The sequence below is a fragment of the Macrobrachium nipponense genome, chromosome 37, assembly GCF_015104395.2.
Source record: "Macrobrachium nipponense isolate FS-2020 chromosome 37, ASM1510439v2, whole genome shotgun sequence".
Lineage (NCBI taxonomy): Eukaryota > Metazoa > Arthropoda > Malacostraca > Decapoda > Palaemonidae > Macrobrachium > Macrobrachium nipponense.
This window is the reverse complement of record NC_061097.1, coordinates 55,980,033-56,007,222: the sequence shown is the minus strand read 5'-3', so window position 1 is coordinate 56,007,222 and position 27,190 is coordinate 55,980,033. Positions and strand designations below refer to the sequence as shown.

The window sequence follows — 27,190 nt, the reverse complement described above, 5'->3', positions numbered from 1 at the left end:
GGCATTTTGTAATTCCTTTGTATTTGCTTGTTTCATGGATATGTCTAAAGCCTTTGATAAAGTGTCTCATAAGATGTTGTTTGAAGTACTGTCAGAAAGAAATGTTCCTTGCTATATTATTAAACTGCTCGGTGAGTGGTATAAAAATCAGCAAATGATTGTCAAATGGGGCCATGTATTTTCGAGTGAATTTTCCACTTCATGTGGAGTGAGACAGGGAAGTTTAATTTCACCCCTTACCTGTTCAATGTATATATGGATGACCTCTCACATAGGCTGAGTCAAATTAAAGTGGGATGTTATTTAAACAACATGATTTTAAATCATTTGTTGTACGCTGATGATATTGTTTTATTTGCTCCTTCAGTAAGTGGGTTGCAGCAGCTTATAAACATTTGTTGTGATTTTATGTCTGACATACTTGTCTATTGTTAAACGTAAGGAAGACCAAATGTATAATTTTTTCTAAGAGTAAGATCTGCCAAGTCATATATCACCTATTGTTGTTAACTATGCACATATAGATTTGTACAGGAAATAAAAGTACCTAGGATATTATCTTGTACTGCTCAAAATTCGGACGACGCCCATGTAGAATATTTGAATAGAGGTCTATGTGCAAGGGGCAATATGATTTCAAGGAACTTTTTTTAAATGTAGCGAAGATGTCAAGAAAATGCTTTTTCAGAGCTTTTGTACAAGTTTTTATGGCATATCTTTGGTTGTCAGAGCGAAACAACGAACTATGAATAAGCTGAGAGTTTGTTATAACGATAGCCTACGAAGACTCTTGGGCATTCCGAGGCATGCAAGCGCATCTGCTCTTTTTGTGGCTCTTGGTCAGCCATCTTTTCAAGAACTGAGACGCAAAACCATAACAAGCTACTTGCAAAGGCTGAAGAATTCCGAAAACTGTATTATGAAGAGGGTTGCCCACCCAGTTGACTTGCATCATTCAATTATTTTCAAACACTGGAAAAGCCTCATTTATACTTAGTGCATTTGGTGCGCTCTTTATGCAGTAATATAGTATTTCTTTGTTTTGTTCTGATGCTACATATGTGTGTGCCCTTTTAGTGGGAAGAATCATTTAGTTTCATTATCCGCATCTCATTCATATCATAATTTTCCACCTCTCTTTCATAATCACTTCTCATACTTATTTTAAATTTTGTCCTCTTGGAGTGTGGAGACTTTTTATATAATTTGTGTGTGTATATGTATGTATTTTTCTATGGCCTTTTTATGTCCCGAAATAAAGCATTTGAATTGAATTGAATTGAATTGAATTTGGGGATTCAACCATTAAAATAGTATCATCAGCATAAAGTAAAACACGAATACGCAAAAACATTTCTATATCAATACTACTTAATTTTTCATTTATTTCCCTTGAACACATATTCACCCCATTATACCCCCTGCTAAGAGAAGACTCAAAATCAATTATGTTACATTCGGAAAAGTTAGAAATTTTGTGATTCTGCTTCACACAGGATTTTGCATTATTATCAAATATTTATATATGACAGCCATAATATTACCGTTAATGCCATGTGAGATTACTTTTCCCACAAGGACGACCTGTCAACCAAATCAAATGCTTTTCTGTAATCAACGAACAAACAGTATATTCTCTTTTTTCGATGGAGATAGAAATTAACAAGTGAATGTAATACAAAAATATGATCTAGACTAACCTATATCCCTCCCTGAAACCAGCCTGCTCCTCCTCACCAAGTTGACCCTCAGTGCTCTCAAATATAATCAGTCAACCTTTTATTGACACAAGCGGTAAAAAGCTTCGCTACACAGCTCAGCAGTGTGATAACCCTATAGTTATCTGGGTCGTCAGGGGATCCTTTTTTCTTAAATGTGGGTTTTATTATCCCTATACACCAATAATATGGAACAATTAAGGAGATCAACACTATGTTGAAAATTTTGCATATCACGTGTAGCATATCATGAGGGCAGTTTTTAAGGAACTCATTTATAATATTATCAATACCACATGCTTTTCTGTTCTTAAGTTTTTTTTATTTGAATTTGTGTCTCATCTACTGTAAAAACTCTATTTAATTCTTCGTTAATTAACTGGTTAATAATGCTTGGGTCGAAATTATCAGGGTGTTCACTCTTATCAGTTCAACATTACCTCGACTGAGTTTAGCAAAATAATCGCGAAATGTTTTAAGTGCAATTTTACAAATCAGCTCACTCTTATCAGTATTCTTTAACAAATCCCAATAATCCTTACTACTACTCTCAGATTTTCTAACATTTCTATGAAATTTTTTTCTGAAAGATTTCTTAGCTTTATTAATTATTCTCTTATATGTTTTAGCTCTAGCTTTCAGTTCGTTTCTAGCTTCATTTGTTTCGATTTTTTTGGGTTCTTAAGCCTGTTTTTTACTTTCATATATTCAGTTCTTTTACTAGAACAGTCTTTGTCAAACCATGGTTTGCTAACCTTTATGCAATCCCTAGTTTTTAGGTTTATTTTGATAAACTTTTTTACAAATGCCAATGTGTTTGGCAGGGTCAATATATAATTTTCCTAAATCTTTTACAATATTCATCCATAATATTGTGGGTTACATTCAAAGGGTTCAGTGAATCTAATTTTGGGCTAATAAGTTAATATCTCTAGTATTGAATGCTTCCATATATTAATTTTTTATGTCATTTGTCCATTTTGTTTTAAGTTCTTCATATTCAAAGTTATTCATATCATGGGATTTCCTCGCTATCTAAATCTAAATGTTCTTCCTTCTGTATTTCCGGTGGTCCCTTGCTGTGCAACCCCTTTCATTACCAAATGCTATATATACGTCCTTTCAAATTCTGTCTCTGCTATCTTCCTAACATTGTTTCATAGTGTAAATGCGAGGTTTTCTTCCTGTTACACCTTTTATTCTCAATTCTCCTTATGGCACTGAATATCCCATAGGTCCCAGTGGCTTAGCCTTGGCCTAATTCCATATTCTATCTAACTATATTAACTACCGAGAAAAATGGGGTTTTTGTTCTCTCTTAATAAATTTTGTATGAGGTTTTGTAACCCTCAGGAAGAATAATGTGATAATTCCTAGCTAGACTTTTTACAGAAAATGCTGCTTGTTTAAATCCGCAAGCCTCATCAGTTTCAAACCTACATAATATTTTGAAAATACATCTCCCTCTCTCTCTCTCTCTCTCTCTTTGTGTGTGTGTGTGTGTGTGTGTGTGTTTTACTACTTACTAGATAAAACGGTTTCCTAGAAAAACGTTATTCTCTATCTCTCTCTCGTTAGATATTGGTCTGTCAGTTGGTCGTTCGTAATTTTGCTATTACTTGCAAAGGCAAAAAAAGAAAGGGTCTTAAATCGGGGACAATAAATGGAGGGTTCTCACGTGACGTCAGAGAGGCGGGCGGGTTTCGTAAATCAAGAGTGCTAATTTGGTTGTCTCATAATGTTGGCTTCTTTGCGTTTACCCTGCAGCTATGTTCGATGTTAAAAAAAAAAACTAAGTGCTTTGTCGTGTGGTAAAAGGGAGGGTTTGTGTTCCACACATGAGTGATTCAATCTTAGAATTAACTTCCAGCAATGGTTACAAAGGCCGGTGTAGCTACTTCGGCCTAAGTAATTGTTCATAAGTCGTTAGGAAGTGTTTTGTTTTCTTTATTCTTTCTTTGATTGAGGCAACGGGAGACGTTAATATCTTTTAATGTGTAGTTACCCGCAGTACCATTAGCGAACCGAATTACCGGATACCCATCTATAATTCACTAATTCCCGACAAAAGCTGATCACCCAGAGGTCGGCAGATTTTAGATTACAGGCAGATCTAACCCAAGCCAAAATGAGACCCGCGCTTTCCTTAGATGTGAAGCTCTGGGCCCATGATTTACAGCTCTTGCGGCTTCACTAGACGATTAGCGACCATTACTTTCGCACAGTCTAGTTTACAAAGCGAAATCTAATTAAAAATCGCTTGTAAATTGCTCGCCAAAACAATATGATTAGCGAATATCTTCGGTGAGTTCACAAGACTCATTGCAACATTCGCGCACCTCCATCATCTCTCCAGTCCGAGTCGGCGTCCGCGGCAGTTCTTTTGTGGGCGGTTAGGGGTTAAAAAGCGTAGATGGGAAGCGCATAATATGCAGCTACTCTCTGCTTAATGTGATATCATTAAGTAATCGTCTCGGATGAAAACGAACCCGCCATATCAAGCACCTAGCATTATTCCAAGTTATACTTATTACTGGGCAACAATTTTTGTAGTACGACAAACAGGGAGTCATCTGGTGACTAAGTGATAAAGTACAGGCTGTAAGATATAGCAAATTGATAGTCGATGATAATAGAATAAGATTAATATTGTTTATTGGTTAAATTTACTCATTCATCAATCGTGATGTATTCTCAAAGAGGATAATTACTTATTATGTGTACTTTATCCCTACTCATACAAACCAATATTGGTGGTTCCTGTGTATGTTCTGTTGCTGATTGAAGTAGACTGATAATTCTTGAAGTTACGATGCCTATTATAATCTTGCCTGATTTTGTCGTAATCATTCGGCATATCAGAAATTGCAGGGCACTTCTCCCTCGATATATTTTAGAGGTTTAACCTCTTCATTACCGAAAGTTTGTTTGGAGGTAGGTGGGTACCACCATTCAAGTCTACTACACCGCACCGGGTGCATAAAGGTGGTACGCATAGTACCACCAAAACACCTCTTTTCAGATAGGGACTTCCAATCATTCTGTAATTTCGGTTTGAAGAGTTTTGGAGCAAAATAAACAGTATGACACGATGCCAGACGTATGATGAACCCAAAAAAATATTATTACTGCTTATGTGTGTAGGTGACAGATGAACTGCGTCTCGACAAAAAATCACAAAACCAGACAAGCGTAAACATGTAATAACTTCTACCAAGTATAAAACCAGTTGTATCATCATTTACTGTATTTATTTATTTATTCACTTATTACATTTTACAAATAAAACCAGATAAATGAACCAGATAAATGAAGGGTAAAAATAAAGCTATAAAGTAACTTTATATATAAAAAAACCAAACCAGAGAAAAACAAAAGCGAAAAGCTATTTTTTTCTGAGGACAAGAAACTTGAAAATTAGTTTAGATACCCCTGATGCCCCTAAAGTTGTTTTCTGTGATGAACTAATCTTATAAAACAGATAGAAAATGACATCGACCCATTTTTGAAAGATATACTATAAAATTTGCGATTTCCATATTTATTGGCGGGGCTTTCGCTTTAGTTTTTGCTCTTTTTTTTTGTTATTACGTGCTTATTTACTGTTCTATTTTGATAATACTTTGTGCATGTTCCAGGTGCGATATACCAACATTCTGTAAGACCGAATTTCTATTCAAGACTGTAGTTTTCTCACCGACCACCAGTGTCCCTTGTACAAGGGACACTGAGTTTCGCATTTTTTTTCATAAAATCATTTATTTTCCCTGTAGGATTATAAAACTAACAGAGAATATGCATTATTATAGTGTTAATAATACCTGATAATTTCATTAGCCTGTCTTGATTAGTGTATTTTTGGCAAATATTTTTACGATCGGCACCCCTCCAAACTGGAGTCACTCCCAGAGAGATTCAGTTCGGCAGCGAACCCAATGTTTACATTCTGCTCACCCACCCGGTAAAGAAGGGGTTAATTGATTGCTAATCAGAGAAATTCGGGAAACCAAATTTTCACACACACACACACACACACACACACACACACGCACACACACACACACACACACACACACATATATATATATATATATATATATATATATATATATATATATGTTGTGACATTAAAGGCTTGTCTGCTGCTATCCAAGCTTTATTCAACTTAAACTTCCATGAATATAATTAGCAATGACCCCATAATAAATGTAATACAAACTATATAAGACAAAGTAAATCTAATTAAATCAAATAGATACATAAGAAATAAACAAAAGGAAATACAAAAGAAAAGGGAATTACTTGGTACATTGCTCTGACTTTCCCTCCATAGGGCAAGTAAATAATTTTATAACTATATATATATATATATATATATATATATATATATATATATATTATATATATATATATATATATATATATGTAGTGTGTGTGTACAGCTATTTGTTGTTTAATGATCGTCAGGTTCTCCCGTCCAAAAATTCGTATTAGTAACCTAATGCTTTGACTTTCGAAAATATAACCAAAGATACAAACAGTAAACCGCACTGGGCTATATGGCCTCATAATAAAATTTTCTAGTTTTTCTTCCATGGATTGCAAAGGGTGGGGGCGCGGGTAGGGTGGGGGGGGAGGGAAATTGGCCTTTAAGTGTTGCGTCGCCATTTACTCAACTGTTCAGTTTGATAAGGGCAATAATAAAGGTCGGTTATGATGTCATCATTGACCTTAGGTGAAGTCAACTAATGCATTGTCATAGTTTATTCCCATTATAGGTAAAGTCAAGTACAAACGATTATGACAATCGTTCACCCCTGTTTATTCAAGGCGGTCAAGTTTCATCATGGCGCCATCGCTGATCCTCCTGTCAAACTAAGCCTTTATGCACAAATGTGTTAACGATGACATCATCGTTCACCCACCATACCTCGATACTGTTATCCAAATTTGGTCGTCATTTCGGGCCAATTTTTACGGCTTATTTTTAATTGAAACAAATACAGATGAATAGATGAACCCACAATGACGTAAGTAACATCGCCGCTATTAATGGATTATCGATGTACTTACGCCCAATAACAATCTCTTCTTTTGCAAGTGCAGACGTAGAAGACGTAAAAATCTCATCTTTAACAATATCGTTAAATTGTCTTTTTGTGTTATAAATACCTATATTGATATGATAATTGCTTTTTACCTGATATTTTTACGAGAAGACGACTCAAAAGTAAAGCTTTATTTTTTAAAGAAATATCTGTGAGCAAGAGTTGGCAACAATCAGCTGGAGCCTGCTGGAGTTTACAAATTTACAATCATACAATGCAGATCTGTAACTTCCTGAAAGAAAAAGTCAAGAGAGTCGGTTAAACCCAGTATTGTTTTTGTCGGTGTTCTGCTAAAGTGTTAACAAATCCTACTATAATATCGTGTTTATATTTACAAGTGACTGTAAGTGTTGTAAATTTTCGTTATTATATGTGTTGTAGAGTAAAATAGAAAGTGGGTTGGAGCGGGGAAGCTTTTAATACACAGTCTAGGCTCACATCCAGCCCATTTGCCAATTCCCTGTTTGGTTTAGCAAATTTGAGATGTAAATCAGTAAGTAGGTCTAGATTAAATAGGTAACAGTGCACATGGGATTTTAAAATCTGCAGCCTAAGTAAGACTAGATAGAATAAGTAACAGCGCGCATGATTTTAAAATCGGTAAGTAGGCCTAGGTAGAATTGGTGATCTTAAAATCTGTAGCCCATAAGTAGTCCCAGGTAAAATAAGTTACAGTCTGTATGATTTTAAAAATCAGAAAGTAGGCCTACATAGAATATGCAATAATGCACATTATTTTAAAATACAGTAAGTAACCTAGGCCTAGGTAGAATAGGTATATACTGTAATAGGGCTTATAGTAGGCCTTATAAAACTGTTTTGTTAGTTACCTGTTAAGAGGATTATTAGGAAGAATGAGTTCCTCGGATAACATGAAATTAAGGAAAGTAAATAATGAAGATTACTTTTCATACATTCAACTTACCTGTCAGATATATACATAGCTATCGACTCCGTCGTTCCCGACAGAATTTCAAATTTCGCGGCACTCCGCTACAGGTAGGTCAGGTGATCTACCGCCCTGCTCTGGGGGTGGCAGGACTAGGAACTATTCCCGTTTTCTAATCATATTCTCTCTGTCGCCGGCTGTATCAACATTGTTGTTACTTCCTCCTGACTAGAATTCGTTTTTCGCAAAGCTTTTGATCATCTCTCGCTGATATTTGGTGACGTACTTGGATCGTTGTTTGGCATTCGCTATCGTGGACTGTTTTTGGACTTGGTTTTTGGATTTTGTGAATATGTCTGATTCTAGTGTTAGTTTCAGAGTGTGTGTGAATGAGGGCTGTAAGGTGAGGATTCCGAAAGCTTCGGTAGATCCTCACACTAGTTGTAGGGGGTGTAGAATGGTTGAATGTTCGATTGAGAATACGTGTAATGAGTGTGAGAAACTGAGTGCACAAGAGTGGAAGAATCTAACTTCTTACTTGAAGAAGTTAGAGAAAGATAGAGAGAGGAAGGCGGCTTATAAAACCCGCAGAATGTCTGCCTCTCATGATTTACTGTCTAGCTCTGTAGCTTCTTCCTATGATGATAATGACCATTCTGTTTCAGCCCGTTCACAATTGCTAATCCCTCTAGTTCTGCTTCGAAAATAGCAGACTTAGAGCTTCCCTTCAGAAAATGCAGGAAAAAGTCGCAGCATTGGAAGGTAAGGAAAGTGAATGTGGCAGTGATATTAGTGTCCCCAGTGTAGTGGAGGGGGCGTCTGGTCGTCTCTGCGACGCTCCCAGGCCTAGACCTCTTCCAAGCTCCCTGGCCCGGAGGAGAAGGAAAGTCGAAAGCCGTACGGGGGTTGTGGAGAATCCCCAACGATCAGGCGTCTCCTTCGGCAGAATCGATCGTATCGACTGCCAAGGACCGCTATAGGGAAAAGCGTCCTTCGAGAGTGCTTTTCGTCGTCGAGTTCGCCTTCTCCGAGAAGAGGATGGAAGGAGTCGAATCTTTCCGTCCTTTGAAGAGGAGTATGAAAGAGCATGAGCTCAATTCGAGTCCCGAGCGCTTCTCAGAAGGAGGAGCGCCTTCGGTAATAAAGAAGGCGAGAATACAGTCAGACTCTGGGTCTGGAAGAGATCCTAGAGCGCCTTCCAGATCTCCCTCTCCTAATTCGGAAGATTCCTCAACCAAGAAAATTTTGAAGAATATGCAAGAGCAATTAGCCTTGTTAGTAGGAACTCGTTATAAGGAGCCTACTCGTAAGAAGGATGATAGGCTTCCTATTAAAAGATCTAAATACCTATCTCCTGCCAGGCGCGACGCATCCTTCAGGGGAGTTGTCGCACAGGCGGCCATCTCTGGGGGGGGGGGGGGGCGGTGCGCTAGACAGGAGAGAGGTAAGAAAGGAAGCTACTCCTGTCAAGAGTAGGGGCGCCCAACCAGAAGCCAGACTCCGAGTAGGCGCAACGAGCCAGTACAACATTCAAGATCTTCAATCAAGCGCCAAGAGTTAGCTGAAGAGGAAGATCCTGTTAGGAGTAGAGCACTTGTGAGACGGAAAGCGCCTACTAAAACATCAGACGCATGCTAAGGATCAGGAGTATTCGGAACGACGTGCTCCTACCAGACACCAGGAGTCGTCGGGCCTAGATACTCCTCCCAGGCGCCAGGATTATTCTGAACTAAATACTCCTCCCAGGCGCCAGGAGTATTCCGAAGCTTATACTCCTCACAGGCGCCAGGAGTACTCTGCACTTAATACTCCTCCCAGGCGCCAGGAGTATTCCGAAGCTTATACTCCTCCCAGGCGCCAGGAGTATTCAGAACTTAATACTCCTACCACAGCCAGAGTATTCTGAACAAAATGCGCCTACTAAAAGCAGGAGTATACGAGGCGCTCTGCGCCTGCAAGCGCCAGGAGTATTCCGGCGCGTTACTCCTTCCAGGCGCCAGGAGTATTCCGAAGCTTATACTCCTACCAGGCGCCAGGAGTATTCGAAACTTAATACTCCTACCACGCGCCAGGAGTATTCTGAACAAAATGCGCCTACTAAAAGCCAGGAGTATTCGAGGCGCTCTGCGCCTGCCAGGCGCCAGGAGTATTCGGAACTTAATACTCCTACAACGCGCCAGGAGTATTCTGAACAAAATGCGCCTACTGAAAGCCAGGAGTATTCGAGGCGCTTTGCCGCCTCGCCAGGCCCGGCCAGTATTCCAAGCACGTTACTCCTCCCAGCGAGATACTCCTGCTGTACACCAGGCGCATTCCTCGTATGAAGAGCCTGACACTCGTAAGAGAGTAAGAGAAGAGTCAGTAGAAAGAGAGCCTTCTCCTTCCGAGCCTATCAACCCAGAAGATGCCTCGGAGGACGAAATGAAGGAAGGATCTTCTAATTATAAAGTTCTTTCGTCCCTTCTGTTGGAGGAATATGGAGACTCTTTGACACCAGCTGCTCCCCCTTCGCCACGCTCGCAGTTTTCGAGCACGAAAACACTCAAGTCTTCCTCTTTCCTTAAAATGAAGCCTGCTATTTCTATGAGGAGAGCTCTACAATCTCTTGACTCCTGGTTCAAGAAGAAGAAGGAGTTAGGAAGGACGGTCTTTTGTATGCCTCCCGCTAAACTTACAGGGAGGAGAGGAATTTGGTACGAAACGGGAGAGGATATGGGATTATCTCTGTCCGTTTCAGCTGAATCGACTTCTCGAGTTTGTTGGATTCATCGAGAAGGCACGCCTTGAATGCAGCGAAGGTTACATGGGGGCTTTCGGAAACGGACCACCTCATCAAGGGACTTTTTCACACCTTAGAAGTTTTTAACTTCTTAGATTGGTCCCTTGGGGTTCTGGCCAAGAAATCTCAAGAAAAGGAACAACTCGACCCAGAAACCCTAAATTGCATCCTCGCCTGCATTGATAAGGCTGTTCAGGATGGATCGGCTGAGGTATGCTCCCTATATGGTGCAGGAGTTTTTAAAGAAAAGGGCGGTGCACAGTGCTTTCCTCACGAAGGCCGTCTCTCTTCGCAGAGAGCCGCCTTATTGTTTGCGCCTCTCTCTGAACACCTTTTTCCCTCGCAGTTGGTGAAGGACATCGCGCATTCTCTGACGGAAAAGGCCACCCAAGATCTCCTTAGACAATCCTCAAGGAAGAATAGGCCTGTGGCTAGTGAGGAAAAGAAAGTGGCTCGCCCAGCTCAGAAACAGCCCTTTCGAGGAGGTCTTCCAACTAGCCACCGATCGCCAGAAGGAAGTCAACCGATAAGAGGGGCAGGTCTTCCTTCCGTCCCTTAAGAAAGGGAAGTGAGAATTCTGTCCTCCAGACACCCGTAGGAGCCAGGCTACATTATTTTGCGAAAGCCTGGAAGACATAGGAGCCAACACTTGGACGATGTCGATTATCAAGAAGGGTATCGCATCCCCATTCAAGGACATTCCGCCCTTGACAACATCTCCGAGGGAATTGTCCGCCAGATACAGGGACCCTATTCTGAGGGATACTCTTCGTCAAATGGTGGAACAGATGTGGGACAAAAGAGCAATAGAACTTGTGCTGGATTGCAACTCCCCGGGGTTTTACAATCGCTTGTTTCTTGTAACAAAAGCCTCGGGGGGATGGAGACCGGTACTGGACGTAAGTGCGCTGAACAAATTTGTCGAACAACAGAAGTTCAGCATGGAAACGTCTGCCTCAGTCCTTGCAGCACTACGACAAGGGGATTGGATGGTGTCCCTAGACCTTCAGGACGCATACTTCCACATCCCGATCCACCATTCGTCGAGGAAGTACCTTCGATTTATGTTCGAAGGAAGAAATTATCAGTTCAGGGCCCTGTGTTTCGGCCTGTCCACGGCTCCTCAGTCTTCACAGACGTGATGAAAAATGTAGCAAGGCACTTACATTTGAAAGGGATAAATGTCTCCCTGTACCTGGACGACTGGCTCATCAGAGCCAGGTCGCAAAAGCAGTGTTTGGAGGACCTGTTAATAACACTGGAATTGACAAAGTCTTTGGGATTGATCGTGAACCTCGAGAAGTCTCAGATGATCCCCAGCCAGAACGTGGTTTATCTGGGGATTCAGATGGATTCTCGGGGTTTTCGAGTTTTTCCATCTCAAGAGAGATTAAAGAAAGGCTGTGCCACAGTATCGAACTTTCTAGGGAAAGAGCGCACTTCAGCGAGGGAATGGCTGAGCCTTCTGGGAACCCTTTCCTCGCTCGAACAGTTTCTTTCTCCTAGGAAGATTACATCTTCGACCGCTTCAGTTCTTCCTAAGAAGAAGTTGGAGTTGGAAGACAGGTCAGCTCTCGGACACGTTTCCAATATCGGAAGAAATAAAACACCATTTGAAGTGGTGGTTGGTTCCATTAAAGGAAAACAAAGGAGTCCCTGCAAGTACGGAACCCAAGCCTGACATTGTTTTCAGACGCCTCGGAGGCGGGCTGGGGTGCAACATTGGGACCCAGAGAAGTGTCAGGCACCTGGTCGGCAGAACAGGTGTCATGGCACATAAATTGCAAAGAGCTCTTAGCAATTCACCTGGCGCTAAAGAGCTTCGAACACTTAGTCAGAGGCAAAGTCGTGCAGATAAATTCAGACAATACGACAGCTCTGGCTTATGTCAAGAAGCAAGGAGGGACGCACTCTTTGCTCTGTACGAGCTGGCCGGATCTACTGATTTGGGCGAACCAAAGGGAGATAATTCTTCTAACAAGGTTTGTTCAAGGGGATAGGAATGTGAGAGCGGACAGATTGAGCAGGAGATTCCAGGTCCTTCCCACCCAGAATGGACACTCCACTCAGAAGTCTGTCAGAGCCTTTGGCTCCTTTGGGGAAGCCTCAAATAGATCTTTTCGCCACATTCCTCTCCAAAAGGATAGATACATTTTGTGCCCTGGTGGAGGATCCCCGGGCTTATGCAACAGACGCCTTTCTCCTGGACTGGTCAGGAATAGACGTTTTACGCTTTTCCCACGTTCAAGATACTGGGGGAAGTAGTCAGAAAATTCGTGGCATCCGAAGGAACCAAGATGACTCTGATCGCTCCGTATTGGCCAGCTCAAATTTGGTTCACAGAGGTGATGGAATGGACAGTGGACTTCCCAGATCTCTTCCAAACAGAGTAGATCTGCTCAAACAACCCCACTTCGAGAGGTACCATCAAAAATAACTACCAGCTCTTGCTCTGACTGCCTTTCGACTATCGAAAGACTTGTCAGAGCGAGAGGGTTTTCTCGCCAGGCAGCAAAACGCAATTGCTAGAGCCCGCAGATCATCTACTAGGCGAGTGTACCAATCGAAGTGGGAAGTTTTCAGAAACTGGTGTAGGTCGAAGAAGCTGTCCTCTTCCAGTACCTCTGTGACCGAAATTGCAGATTTCCTTCTGTTTCTTAGACAAAAGTCGCATCTCTCGGTACCAACTATTAAGGGGTACAGGAGTATGCTCTCAGCAGTCTTTAGAAACAGAGGATTAGATCTAACGAATGATAAGGATTTGCACGGACCTCATTCGTTCATTCGAAACATCTAAATCACTTGAACCTAAGGTTCCAAGCTGGAACTTAGATGTGGTTCTTAAATTTCTGTCATCAGATGAATTCGAACCACTTCACACTGCTTCGTTCCGTAATATCACTAAAAGTGGTTTGTTTCTTGATGTCCTCTTGCAACGAAAAAACACAAAAAGAATCAGTGAGTTGCACGCCCTTGAATCAAGAGTTGGCTTCAAAGGAGACTCAGCAATTTGTTCATTTCAGTCCCTTTTTCTGGCCAAAAACGAAAACCCTTCGAATCCCTGGCCCAGGAGCTTCGAAGTGAAAGGACTTTCTAGTTTGGTGGGCAGAGAGGCAGAAAGATCCCTTTGCCCAGTTAGAGCTCTAAATTTTATCTGGACAGGAAGAAGCAGTTGGGGGGTTCGCAGAAAGGTCTTTGGTGCTCAGTGAAAGACCCCAAGAGAGCAATGTCCAAGAACGCATTAGCCTTCTTTGTTAGAAGTGTTATCACAGAAGCTCATAAGAAGTGTCCAGATGATTCTTTTAATCTTCTAAGAGTGGGAGCCCACGAAGTTAGAGCAATCGCAACCTCGGTGGCGTTCCAAAGAAATATGTCACTAAGAACATTTTGGACACAACCTTATGGAGATGCAACTCTGTGTTTGCATCCCATTCATTTAAAAGACGTGCGAGCTACGTATGATAAATGTTTTTCGTTAGGTCCGTTTGTGTCAGCACAGACGGTTCTGGGTAAAGGAGAAAGCACCAATCCTTAAATTATGTACGTAACCCTCTTGTCGGATGTGTTCTCGGGTTTTCGGTGTATGGGAGTGTCAGTAGTCGCACAGGCGGCCTTCACTTCTCTTCATTTGAAAATCGAGTGACAGCTGACTATTAGAGGGGTACAAAAATTTTGTTATTTTTGTATGTATGAGTTTCGAGTTTGTGGTTGTTTGCAAAGAGTTTGGGGATAACTCTAGGCAATCTTAGAACTAACACGGGTTAGGATCGGGTGATCGGGATTGGTTGTGTGCTCCTTAAATTAGTGCGTGTTGTCATATAAGCGGATGTGCTCCCATTGACAAACGCCAGTTAGGATTCTGTCGAGTAAGTGGAAGAGACCCCATCGACAGATCCACAAGAACTCTTGGCCACAGATCACTATCTCGCTAAGGCTCTTGAGATGAAGCAGACTCCTGGGCAGTAGCCACGAAGTCTTCCATCTAAAAAGGTAGGAACTAAGGTGGTTTATTAATACCTACAAACATATGTTGTTTACCTGTCTAGTCAGTTAATTAGCTGTCTCTTGCCCTCCACCAAAGGGTGTCAATCAGCTAGTATATATCTGACAGGTAAGTTGAATGTATGAAAATGACATTGTTATGATACAATAAAGTTTCATACATACTTACCTGGCAGTATATACAATTGAAGACACACCCAGCCTCCCCGCAGGAGACAGGTGGAGAGAAGAATATGATTAGAAAACGGGAATAGTTCCTAGTCCTGCCACCCAGAGCAGGGCGGTAGATCACCTGACCTACCTGTAGCGAGTGCCGCGAAATTTGAAATTCTGTCGGGAACGACGGAGTCGATAGCTATGTATATATCTGCCAGGTAAGTATGTATGAAACTTTATTGTATCATAACAATGTCATTTTGCAGTATTAAAAAATTCAATCGGTTTTAGGAATATGGTAGATTTAAGCCCTTATACCGTGGCAAACTAGACTATGCCAGTGACGTTTTTCTATACAGTTTTACCTCCTGAACAAGAATTTAAAGTAAAATTTTTTTGGCCGGCTGTAATTAACCTGTAATTTACCTTTGAACTTTATCCTACGGTAAGAAGGACCGATGGGAATGCAGGGTTTTGGGTGGGGTAAAAACACTTGGGGGAAATTTTTGTGTTGTGTTATTGTGTTATTTCCTCCTATTTTCGACATTTGAAACACAATATACAAGCTGAAATAAAGCGATAAATAAACTAGTAATGGAGCTGTTACCTAGCTGAAATCCACTTTATTACTACTGCTATTATGACGCCGAATCCTACTACTCATGCCCGCCAATCCTACTGCGCATGCGCCATGTTATGTAAGGGAGCTTTTGTTTCAGACAGACTTCCTAAGTGAGATAAATGGTGGGGGTTTTTTGGGGGTACTTGTATTTAACTAATCATGTTGCATTATTAACCCTACATTGCGAAAGAACCGAGTGGAGGTTTTGGGGTGATTCATGCATTTACATATATTCATTTTCCTCATTTGTTTTATAATGGTGTAAAATTATTTCAAGCTTTTATTTCTGTTCCATTTATCATAGTATTGTTTAATATGTGCACTGACTTGTTCTCACTTCGTAATGTTGCCCTACATATCTTACAATATTACGTTACAATTGAGGGCAGGCCCCTGAAAGTCTCCTGAGTGGTGGGACTAGAAGGAGGTTTTAAGACATTTCGAGACCTTTCTGTTAAAGACGTGAAAATTGATGGTATTACATTCTTACATTTTAAAGGACATTCCAAATTACACATGCATTTTTTCTCCCTTCTTTTTTCTATATTCACCTTTACATGCCTTTCTGATCCATAACAATTTGTTGGATAACATCTTACTTATTATTATATTTACTTTCATATATTATCCTTCTGAAGGATAATATAATATGATAACATTCTACTAGGTTTGGTAAGAATCCTAACATATATGTTACACTTCTAAGCTTGTTTTTTTCTGTAAGGGGGGTTTAACAGGGGGGGTGGGGGGAAAGGGGCTATGCCCCGCTGGTCAGGTAACACGTTCTACTAGGTTAGGTTAGGTTAGGTTGGTTAGGTTAGTATTCTAACCTATATGTTACACTTCTAAGATTGCCTTCCTTAAAGGGGGTTATGGAGGGGCTCTGCCCCCCTCCCCTCCCCAGTCAGGTAACACTTTCCACTAGGTTAGGTTACGTTAGGTTGGGTTGGTTAGGTTAGTATCCTAACCTATATGTTACTCTTGGCTTTTAATTTTCTTTAAGGTGGGGTATGGGGGGCATAGCACCACCAGTCAGGTTACACAATTTTGACAATAGTGCTCAACATTTCTTGTTAAGTTCAATTACCGCCTTGAAATTTGATAATATTCCATTCATTATTCACTAAAATGGCCTCTTGACTTGTACTTGATAATTTATACTTAAGTACCAGATGTGTAAAATCGTGTATATATTTATAATATATACACATGTTCGTGTTTTTTTTTTCACAAACAAACATTTACCCCCACCCCATCCTCCCTACCCTGTTTTGTGCTACAGCTCCCCCCACCCCCCCCCCCCCCCCTCCCACATCATCCTGAAAATACTTGCCGGCCTGTGCATCTCACAGTCATCAACTGACCATGATGGCCGAATCATTCCCTGGCACCTCCTGCTCCTCTGGGCCCATTACCAACTTGACTCTACCCCATACTTGTGTTAACTGTTTCCTTAGGTATAAGGTATAAGGACTTTTCAGTCTATTACTCAAGGCAGTATGAAAGGTTGGTAATGTACTGTCAAGATCACAGCCTTTTGAGAAAACGGGCCTTTTGCCCTCATTGTGTCAACGAGTGTAGGCTTGACCTACAAAGGAAGGTGTTATGTAACATTTAAGGTAAGGTTCCTAATCTTTATGTACACTATTTTAGTTTATATCAATTGTGGTTTTTGGGGTTCCTATGGTTTAGTGCTTTTGATGTTGGTGATATTTATTGGGAATTGCAATTTCACAGAATATCCCAGCATGGCTTTACCAACTCGTACCTGTGCCTTCCTCTTCCAGTACCCATCCCCGCCCACACACCTTACCAGATTTAATGCTCCCTGTTGGTTACATATTCCCACACCACCTACCAGAATTCAGATATGGCTGTTTGTTGACATTTATTGGCCCCGAACGAAAACTTCGAAGATTGTTCAGTCAAAGTAGACTATGGCAGTTGTCGTTTTCCTATGTTATTTTTCTTACTTTACAAAGAGTTTTAAGGTAATATTTTGTCGGTCGGCTGTAACTAATCTGTTATTTACCCTTGAACTCTGTAAATCGGTACATCGCACCCCTTGTACCGTCAGGTAGGCTTCATAGGTAAATTACAGTTTAATTACAGTCGACCGAATAAATATTACGTTAAATTTTTGTTCAGGAGGTAAAATAACAAAGGGAAATGTCAACTGCCATAGTCTCCTGTACCGTGGAATGTGGGCTTAGAATTACCCCTGTATAATTTTCCAGAATAAGACTTCTAACTAGGCCTACTAAGTGTAAGCAGGGTCATAGCCTTGTAAGAATGTCAGCAGAAGAACGCTGATGCTTTTTTTTTTTTTTTTTTTTTTTTAAATAAAGAATGATACCATTACTGCTTGCCTAACATAAGAATCCTAACCTAACCTGTTCACCTGTCAAAACGACAGTAGCACTAACAAAACTAAATAAAACTCACTGAAACTCATCTCTTGGAAATGTTGAACGCTTTACTGGAAACTCTGGCTATACATTCTCATCCTAGGTGGATGTTTTATAATGCAGTGTTTTGGATAGGTCTAGCACACACAGCCTAAGGCATCCAGTAATTTGTATCATTTTGTTTCTTTCTTGGAGGCCCTCCCAGCGTTCCTCATTCTGGCCATTAATTAACGAGTTATGCTTCATATATTTGTCAGTTAGCCCATGTCTAAAGTTGTCTTGCATAAGTAGCTTACAGTATGGAAGAATTATGGAGTTCCATTTGACAATGTCTGTGTAGGAGAGAGAGAGGGTAATTGTGGTTGGATGGTTAACAGGTGAGTTCTGGGTTGTCTGCCAGTGGTGTTGGAGTTCAGAGTTTTGTGTTTTGAGTGAGTCTTTTTGGTCAGTCTTTAGTCAGAAGCTGTGAGAGACAGTAATGTGGGCAGCAGTTGGTTGAAGGCATTGATAGTCTGCTAAGTTGTGTGTTTTTGTTTGTTGTTTAGTTGTTGTTAAGTTAGTGAGTTGCTTAAGAGCTGTTGTGATTCCTTGGTGTGGGTGTGAGTTTGGCTTGTTGTGTTGTTGGTTTTTTTTGTGTTTTTGGGGATTGCTTGTGCAGTGGTCTTGGGTTGTGGTTGTGTTCCTTGGTGGTTGTTGTGGTTCTTGGGTGTTGTTGGGTTGTGTCCTTGTTGTTATGTTATCTTGTGGTTGTTAGTGTTCCAGTGACCACGACCAGCAGACAGCACAGCATAGCCTGGAGTATCTGGAGTGGCTGGTAAGTACAAGCATTTTTTTTTCTGTGGTATAGGTTATAGGTCATTGTCCTGCGTGTATTCTGTAGTGTGAAGAGGAAAGTGTGACTGAGAGTGGGTTTGGCAGCTGGATTGGTTAGTTTTGTGTGGGGGGGATTCTGCTGCTGAATTTTGAGCATGTGATCCCGCCACAACAATTGTCATGCTTAAGTAGTTTACAGTTGTCTTGCTTAAGTAGTTATAATGGCATAACTGTAGGAAACCCATTCCCCGTTGCTTAGGCGTAGGACTAGGAATGTGCCCGTATGTTATGGCTGAATAATAAATGCAATAAAGCAAGTTCATAGTAGTTTCCAATATAGCTGAGAGACATCATATAACCTTTCCTGGTGTTTTTGCCAGCACTAAAGAGGGGACATGATACCTCAAAATTGTATGTAACTCATGCTTGTGGCTCCGATATAAACCAAACTGTTAGTCACGTAGCTACTAAACAGAAGAGATTTATTTTTAGTTTTTTTACTTGGGGAGGCAGTCCGCCCAGGAAACTATATTTAACACAGCATTTTTTTCTTTCCGAAGTAGTTTGGGTAAGTGAAGTATTTACAGGCTGCTCTGTGAGCAAGAGCCCGTGCTGACACAAGGTCAGCTTAATCAAAAACAACAAGAAGTGAAGTAGCTCCTGTGTGAAAGATGAGTAACTTATTCCGGTGGAGGAAGTAAGTCTAGGATCTATAGTGGTATGACTTTATATATATATATATATATATATATATATATATATATATATATATATATATATATCTGTGTGTGCGCGGATGTGTACACGATATGTATCCATATATTTTTGTGTAGCTATATAACAGTGATAGTCTATAAGTAATTAATTCCAGGGTTGCACTTTTAGGAATATACAGAATAAAGTAATTGGGTACTTAGGTCTGAGCAATTGGATAAAACGACGTTTCTAGCGTCCCGTCGAGACGTTCCTTCTCACACACACACGTATATATAATAGGATGGTATTGGTACACTACTGTCTATAATATAGTAGTCTGCAGAGGATAGAAATAACTTGATTTGTGATTTAGCCTGTTTAGAAATCTGATTACGTCTTCATCACAACTTCTTGGTACTATGCGTTGTGAGGGCTGGACTGAGAACTCGCCAATACAACCACCAGTTCGGGTGTCGTTCGCATGCAAATGTCTGCCTAATGGGGCGTTGCACAGGTGTGATCCTTTGCCAGGCACTTCACGTTGTAGTTTCAGCATGATGAATAATGACATTAAGCGAGAACTGTAGACCATTAAGTATTTTGATTGGTCTCTAAAGTTAGTGCTTTTGACATTGTATCGCGAGGTTTCTTCGTGGTTTTATGGTTGTTGAAACAGCAGTGTTCCTGATACTGGATAGTTCTGTCGTTTTTACGTGTACGTTTTCAAATTTGCACTTGTGACTGATGTATTCTGGGCCTTTTTGGATGCGCTGTAGTATGCCCGACACCATTTGGAGGGGGGGGGGGTTGTGGGCGGTTGTTGTTTAAGTTTCCAATTTCAGGGTATTTCCTAGGTTTCGGGGGTCGTTGTCTAGGACTAATATTTCCTGGCGGTCATTACCTTTGTGATATTGACAGTCTTTTGTTTGTGTTTTTACGGTCATCCACAACGGGCTTGTACTAAACACGCCGCAAAGGTGGATATATGCCGGTTAAAACCGTGGGTGTCCACCATCTAGGGAAGATGTCGATTTTATACTGACAATGTAATTATGGGTATTTGGGATATTATATTTTTTTTATTTATGTATTTTTTTTTAGTTTTCAAGGTTATAGCTTACAACGCTATAATACGGTATTTTGGTTTTGTTTACTTTTATACATATATTTTCAGTAATTCTGATACTTGAATATTTTGGATTTTCATAATTTGCATTTGCATTAACTTTGTGGAAATAAAGGTTTTTGCTTTATTATTATTTTTATTATTTTTTTTAATGAAGACTGGTTTATGAGTGTGTCGTCTAATGAGGTTAAAGGGTCTTATGTTCGTGGTTAATTTGAGTAATTGTAAATTAAATAGACTTAAAAATGGAAACAGACATTTTACAGGAAAAGGGGAAATAAATAATATAGTAATAATCATTTTGTTATTAGAGAAATTACAGTATTTGTTTTACAGTCCTCATACAACGAACCTAATTTTATTTAGCCTTTAAGCGTTCATGAAAATTCCAACTCGAGAGAACCTGCCCGATAAACTGAGAGCTAATACGAAAGGAAGATATTCAGAAGTCTTAGTACGACCTGTGTTTCTATATGCGAACATGACTCACAATGAAACTTCATGTGAAAGACTCCGTCGATTTGAGAATGAATATTTAAGAATGGTATTACCACCGTCGGTCCTGCGTGTCGTAAAAGGCAACTAAAAGGACAGCTGCTGCCTTGCAGTCTTAATTTTTAGTAAAAGGTTAGGCCTACCGCCAATAAGTGTGGAAACTGCTTCCTTGCAGTCGTGCTTTATAGCAAAAGGTTCGGCAGACTGTCAGTAAGTGTGGTTGATGACAGCAAGGGCAAGCGGTCTAAAATTCCCCTTTGCCAAAACAATAAACCATGCCTGACGATGCCTTTGATAGAAGGCAGTGGAGAAGACGCATCAGGCAACCAACCCCTAAATGTAGGGATAACGGTAGGTAAGAATGCTATTCCCTGTAGTGCCGTCAGTGCACCTCAGTGGGTGCACTGTAAGCATTGCTAAATGTTCTTTACAGTGTGCCTACGGCCCCTACCTGGAACCCTTTTCATTTCTCTTACTTTACCTCCACCTTTCAAACCTACCCACTCTCAATTTCCCTTCCAGCACTGAATGACCTCATGGGTCTCAGTACTTGGCCTTTGGCCTAACCACTTTATTCAGTTCACTTAGGAATGGTATTAGGAGTGAGAAAGGTGGATCGAGTGAGAGATGATGCCATTAAGGAAATTGTGGAAGTTCCCGGGATAGACTGGATAATGGTGAACGGGTGATGCAGATGGGTAGGATACGTCCTTTGGCACCGCCCCGGGAAGAATAGTGCGTGATGGTGTTAGTTGGGGTCGAGTAGAAAGACACGACCTACCTGTAGGAAGGCTTCAGAGGTGGAATTTCAAATTGAGGAAACCCTTTGCGCCGAAAGGCGTTGCAGTCGATGCTGATGACGCTGATGAGAAGTATTCAAGTCAACAATAATCTGTCGTAAAATGATTATTTGTACCACAAGTAAACCATTCTTCTTTACGTAGTCCCTTGATATTGCAATATTATTATTATTATTATTATTGTTATTATTATTATTATTATTATTTTTTTTTGCACTATCACAGTCCTCCAATTCGACTGGGTGGTATTTATAGTGTGGGGTTCCGGGTTGCATCCTGCCTCCTTGAGGAGTCCAATGCACTTTTCTTACTATGTGTGCCGTTTCTAGGATCACACTCTTCTGCATGAGACCTGGAGCTACTTCAGCCTCTAGCTTTTCTAGATTCCTTTTCAGGGATCTTGGGATCGTGCCCAGTGCTCCTATGATTCTGGGTACGATTTCCACTGGCATATCCCATATCCTTCTTATTTCTATTTTCAAAATCTTGATACTTATCCATTTTTCCCTCTCGTTCTCTTCACTCTGGTGTCCCATGGTATTGCGACATCAATGAGTGATACTTTCTTCTTGACTTTGTCAATCAACGTCACGTCTGGTCTATTTTTTTTTTTTTTTTTTTTGCACGTATCACCCTATCCGTTCTGATACCATAGTCCTAGAGGATCTTTGCCTGATCGTTTTCTATCACTCCCTCAGGTTGGTGCTCGTACCACTTATTACTGCAAGGTAGCTGATGTTTCTTGCACAGGCTCCAGTGGAGGGCTTTTGCCACTGAATCATGCCTCTTTTTGTACTGGTTCTGTGCAAGTGCCGGGCATTCACTTGCTATGTGGTTTATGGTTTCATTTTTCGTATTGCACTTCCTACATATGGGAGAGATGTTATTTCCGTCTATCGTACTTTGAATATATCTGGTTCTTAGGGCCTGATCTTGTGCCGCTGTTATCATTCCTTCAGTTTCCTTCTTTAGCTCTCCCCTCTGTAGCCATGCCAATTGTCATCGCTGGCTAGTTCTTTAGTTTGTCTCTGTATTGTCCGTGCATTGGTTTGTTGTGCCAGTCCTCTGTTCTTTCTGTCTTTCCTCCTGTCTGTATATTTCTGGGTCTTCGTCTACTTTTATTAGTCCTTCTTCCCATGCACTCTTTAGCCACTCGTCTTCACTGGTTTTCAGGATATTAGCCCCAGTGCTCTGTTTTCAATGTTGACGCAGTCCTCTATACTTAGTAGTCCTCTCCCTCCTTCCTTTCGTGTTATGTATAGTCTGTCCGTATTTGCTCTTGGGTGTAGTGCTTTGTGTATTGTCATTTGTTTCCTGGTTTTCTGATCTATGCTGCGGAGTTCTGCCTTCGTCCATTCCACTATTCCTGCGCTGTATCTGATTACTGGCACTGCCCATGTGTTTATGGCTTTTATCATATTTCCGGCGTTGAGTTTTGACTTGAGTATCGCCTTGAGTCTCTGCATATATTCTTTCCTGATCGTGTCCTTCATCTCTTGGTGTTTTATATCTCCTCCTTCCATTATTCCCAGGTATTTGTATCCTGTCTCATCTATGTGTTTGATGTTGCTCCCATCTGGTAGCTTTATCCCTTCAGTTCTCGTTACTTTGCCTTTTTGTATGTTGACTAAGGCGCATTTTTCTATTCCAAACTCCATCCTGATGTCCCAGATACAATCCTTACAGTCTGGATTAGGGTATCTATTTCCTTGATGCTCTTACCATACAGCTTGATGTCGTCCATGAACATCAGATGGTTGATTTTGTTGCCTCTTTTCTTGAGTTGGTACCCGGCATCCATCTTCTGTAGTACTTTTGTCATGGGAATCATGGCTACTACGAAGAGTAGTGGGGACAGTGAGTCGCCCTGGAAGATCCCTCTCCTGATATTAACCTCTGCTAGTCTTATTCCAGAGCTTGTAAGTATTGTATTCCAGTTGCGCATTGTATTTTTGAGGAAGCTGATGGTATTTTCCTCTGCCCCATATATTTTCAGGCATTCTATTAGCCATGTGTGTGGTATCATGTCGAAGGCTTTCTTATAGTCATCCATGCCATGCTTAGGTTGGTTTTCCTTCTCCTACTGTTCTTCATTACCATTTTGTCTATCAGGAGCTGGTCTTTTGTGCCCCTACACTTCCTTCTGCAGCCTTTCTGTTGTAGGGGATGGTGTTTGTCTCCTCTAGGTAGTTGTATAGCCTTTCACTGTTATTATTATTATTATTATTATTATTATTATTATTATTATTATTATTATTATTATTGTGCATGTCGTTGGATAACAAGTCTATTATGTGGGCGGTGAGGAGACCTATGCTGAAATTCGGGAAAGTCTGATAGTAAAAGAGCCGATATTAGTGTATTATAATTTGGTTTCAGTGAAGAGACATAATTGACATTAAGAAAGGTTATAGTTATGATGGTTGACGCCGCATGTACTTGCGTTTAAATGGTGGTATTATTATTATTATTATTATTATTATTATTATTATTATTATTATTATTATTATTATTATTATTATTATTATCAAATTGGATGGCTGCATATTTAACAAGACATCTCTAGAGAGGGTCTACTTCCTTATTATTATTATTATTATTATTATTATTATTATTATTATTATTATTATTATTATTATTATTATTATTATTATTATATTGAGAATAATTACATATACACGAAGACTTACAATGCATGCGGTCACTGTCGTTCTATCGCCTATCGACGCAACCCGCAGACCACAGCTGCTAATTCAGGCAGCAAAATTCTCCCTGCCCAGAACTACTACTCGCCCTCCTGCAGGTCAAAGGGGCGAGAGCTCGCCGATACGCAGCGCGCATGCTCAAGCACGTACTCGGCCTGAGGCAAAATGTAATGATCTTTGTTTAAAAGCTGTCATATTGCATTCCGGCCACACCAGACGCGTCATGTCCGCCTGTGCTTAACTGATGATCATTGAAGGGGAACCTCGCTAGGCTGAGTTTTTTTTTTTTTTTTTTTTTTTTTCCTTTTCCGTCTTGTCAGCTCGGTAATGGTTTTGCACGTTGCGTGGTCTAGAATCGATTTTGGTTCTTTCGTGATGGTTTTTCTTCTTATTATATGAGTACCTGAGCTTATAACTAGTTTATGAATTCGTTGTAGTACAGATTCTATGTGTGTATGCATTTGTATTAATTCATTTATTTATTGTGCTGGTAGACTGTGGTGATTACGAATGTTAACGTTAGGTACCAAACTCAAGAAGAATATTGCAGGATTTTCATCAGTAGTCGAGGTGAAATTGCCTTTAAGAGTAGTTTACCAGTATGCATATCTGTTCTAGTGTCTGGAGACGTCTTTATATTCAGTCTTTTAGGCTCCAAACCTGGATCAAACAAGTAAAAAATGCGTGTCGTTGGATAACAAGTCTATTATGTGGGCGGTGTCAAAATTAGAAAAACTTTAATGTAGTGTTTAATCCTGTATGAGCAGTGTTCCATGGAGCTTTTAGCCACGGCCCACTGGTGGCCTGCCATATAGCCCTACCAGACGCGCGATTATGGCTAAATTTAACCTTAAATTAAAACAAATAATAGCGAACCTATACTCTGGGTTTTTTTTGTTTTTTTTCCATCTGTCCATCCGCCTGTGGTGTTTCCGCATGGTAACACCGCGTCCCGGGCTTTAAATAATGTCTTATTACGTATTTTAATGGTGTAATTCGCATACAGTCAATTATTAAAACACTTTTCGTTTGCAAATGTACACCCAGATATCCTTTTATTTACCTAAAAAACTTACACATAGTGTAACTATTTAAAGGGCGGGACGTAGTGTTACCATGCGTGACCACCACAGGCGGATGGACAGATGGAAAAAAACAAGAGTATATAGGGCTGCAATTTGGTATGTTTGATGACTGGAGGTGAATGATCAACATACCAATTTGGATCAACATACCAATTTGCAGCCCTCTAGCCTCTGTGGTTTTTAAGATCTGAGGGTGGATAGCAAAAGTGCGGACGGACATAGAAGCCGGGTTTTTTTAATTTTTTTTTTTTTCACACAAAACTAAAATGGGTAGAAATGAAATGTGTGACTTGTAACAGCCATTAGTTGTCCGGTTAAGCGACAGTTAGTGATTTTGAAGCCCCGATGTCAACAGAGACCAGTCGGAAGTTCGGGTTAGAATAAGACACGGAACGAAGAATTGGGTGGCAAGACCCTGAAGGGAGCGAAAGACTCACCTTGGGAAAAAGGGATCTCCATTAGAAGTCTGGGTAAGTGGAAATTAGGAAGAGTTCCAAATGCCTCCATGGATGGGTTGTGGTGCTAGGGTTATATAGTAGCTCTCCATCCATGCACTGAAGTTCTTGACCATCCATGCACCGAATTTGGTTCTTAGAAATGTTTGCTAATTGTAACAATTGAGGGGCATTTGAGCCTTCTATTATATCAAACATCGGTAATTGAATATCGAAGAACAGTCAACTTCTTGTAATGATGTTACAGGAACTACAGTTGGTACATCTGGGTATTGTCATTTATTTAGAAACATTGCGTGTCCCTTTTTACTTCATTTTGGATAGCAACTTTCCTCCTGAATATTTCTGTGGTTCTCTGTACTATTTTGCACTTCTTGAGCACCTTATTCTGTGTTTTTTTTTTTTTTTTTTAATTTTAATTTATTGTTTATTATACTGCATAACCTATTTGGTCCCAGTTCCTGGTCTTTGACCTAGACCTGGCATTTAATCTAATCCTTCTGCCAGCCTATGAGAGCTGAAAGTCAGCTCAGTGGTCTGGTTAAACAATTTTTATGATAATAGTAATCTATCGGAAGCTTGAATTTCTTTTAAGTCAATAATGCTGTGGGCTTGTTCCATATGAATAGGGTGCATCTTCTGAATGATAATAATAATGATAGAAAAATAAAGTCCACAGTAGTATGTCTGTAATATATTGCTAAATACAGGAAGCTTTCGCTAGTTTGATCAGTTGGCCTCTTCAGCCTGAATTAACATAGAACTAATAATATATTTTGGACAACATCTTTTATAAATGGAAAAAACGGCTTGTTATTATCTCAGGAACTCCATTGCTTGATAGTCTATTAGGCTGGTTTAGCATTTCTGTTGAGTCCTTATTATTGTTATCAGAAAGGGGCAGATTTCAATTAAACGAATTCTTAACTTATGTAAAACAGTTGAGTTCCGTCAATAAAGTTCACTGTGAAATATGAAAATGATAAGTTTACCTTTTATAGGTAATAGTTCACCACAATCCAGATATCATTTCCTTCTCTTTTGAAGTATATCGTAAGGCAACTAATTCAGAAATGTATATTTATTATTTTTCCTACCATAGCTCAAGTGTAAAGTCTAATGTCACAGTGAATTTTGTCACTCGAGCCCTTAGACCCTCATTGTATTGATAGGGAGTTTGAACACACAACTCAAGTTTTTCTTGATTTGAATTATCCAAAGCATTTCATATAACTAAAGCATTTTCCAGAGCAAAAGGTAATTACTACAGCCCCAAAAATAAGGAAAAAATCCATGTCACTGACACTTTATTCATACCATATCACCAATTAGC

General features: G+C 40.1%; 1 long non-coding RNA gene across 1 annotated transcript in view; it reads left to right on the top strand.

Annotated features, from left to right (window-relative positions):
* The first annotated feature begins 7,034 nt into the window (after positions 1-7,034).
* LOC135208995 (uncharacterized) overlaps positions 7,035-27,190 on the top strand; it is a 355,274-nt gene continuing 335,118 nt past the window's right edge. Inside the window, exon 1 of the long non-coding RNA XR_010313276.1 lies at positions 7,035-7,169. This is a non-coding gene — a long non-coding RNA (uncharacterized LOC135208995). The remainder of the gene's footprint in view (positions 7,170-27,190) is intronic.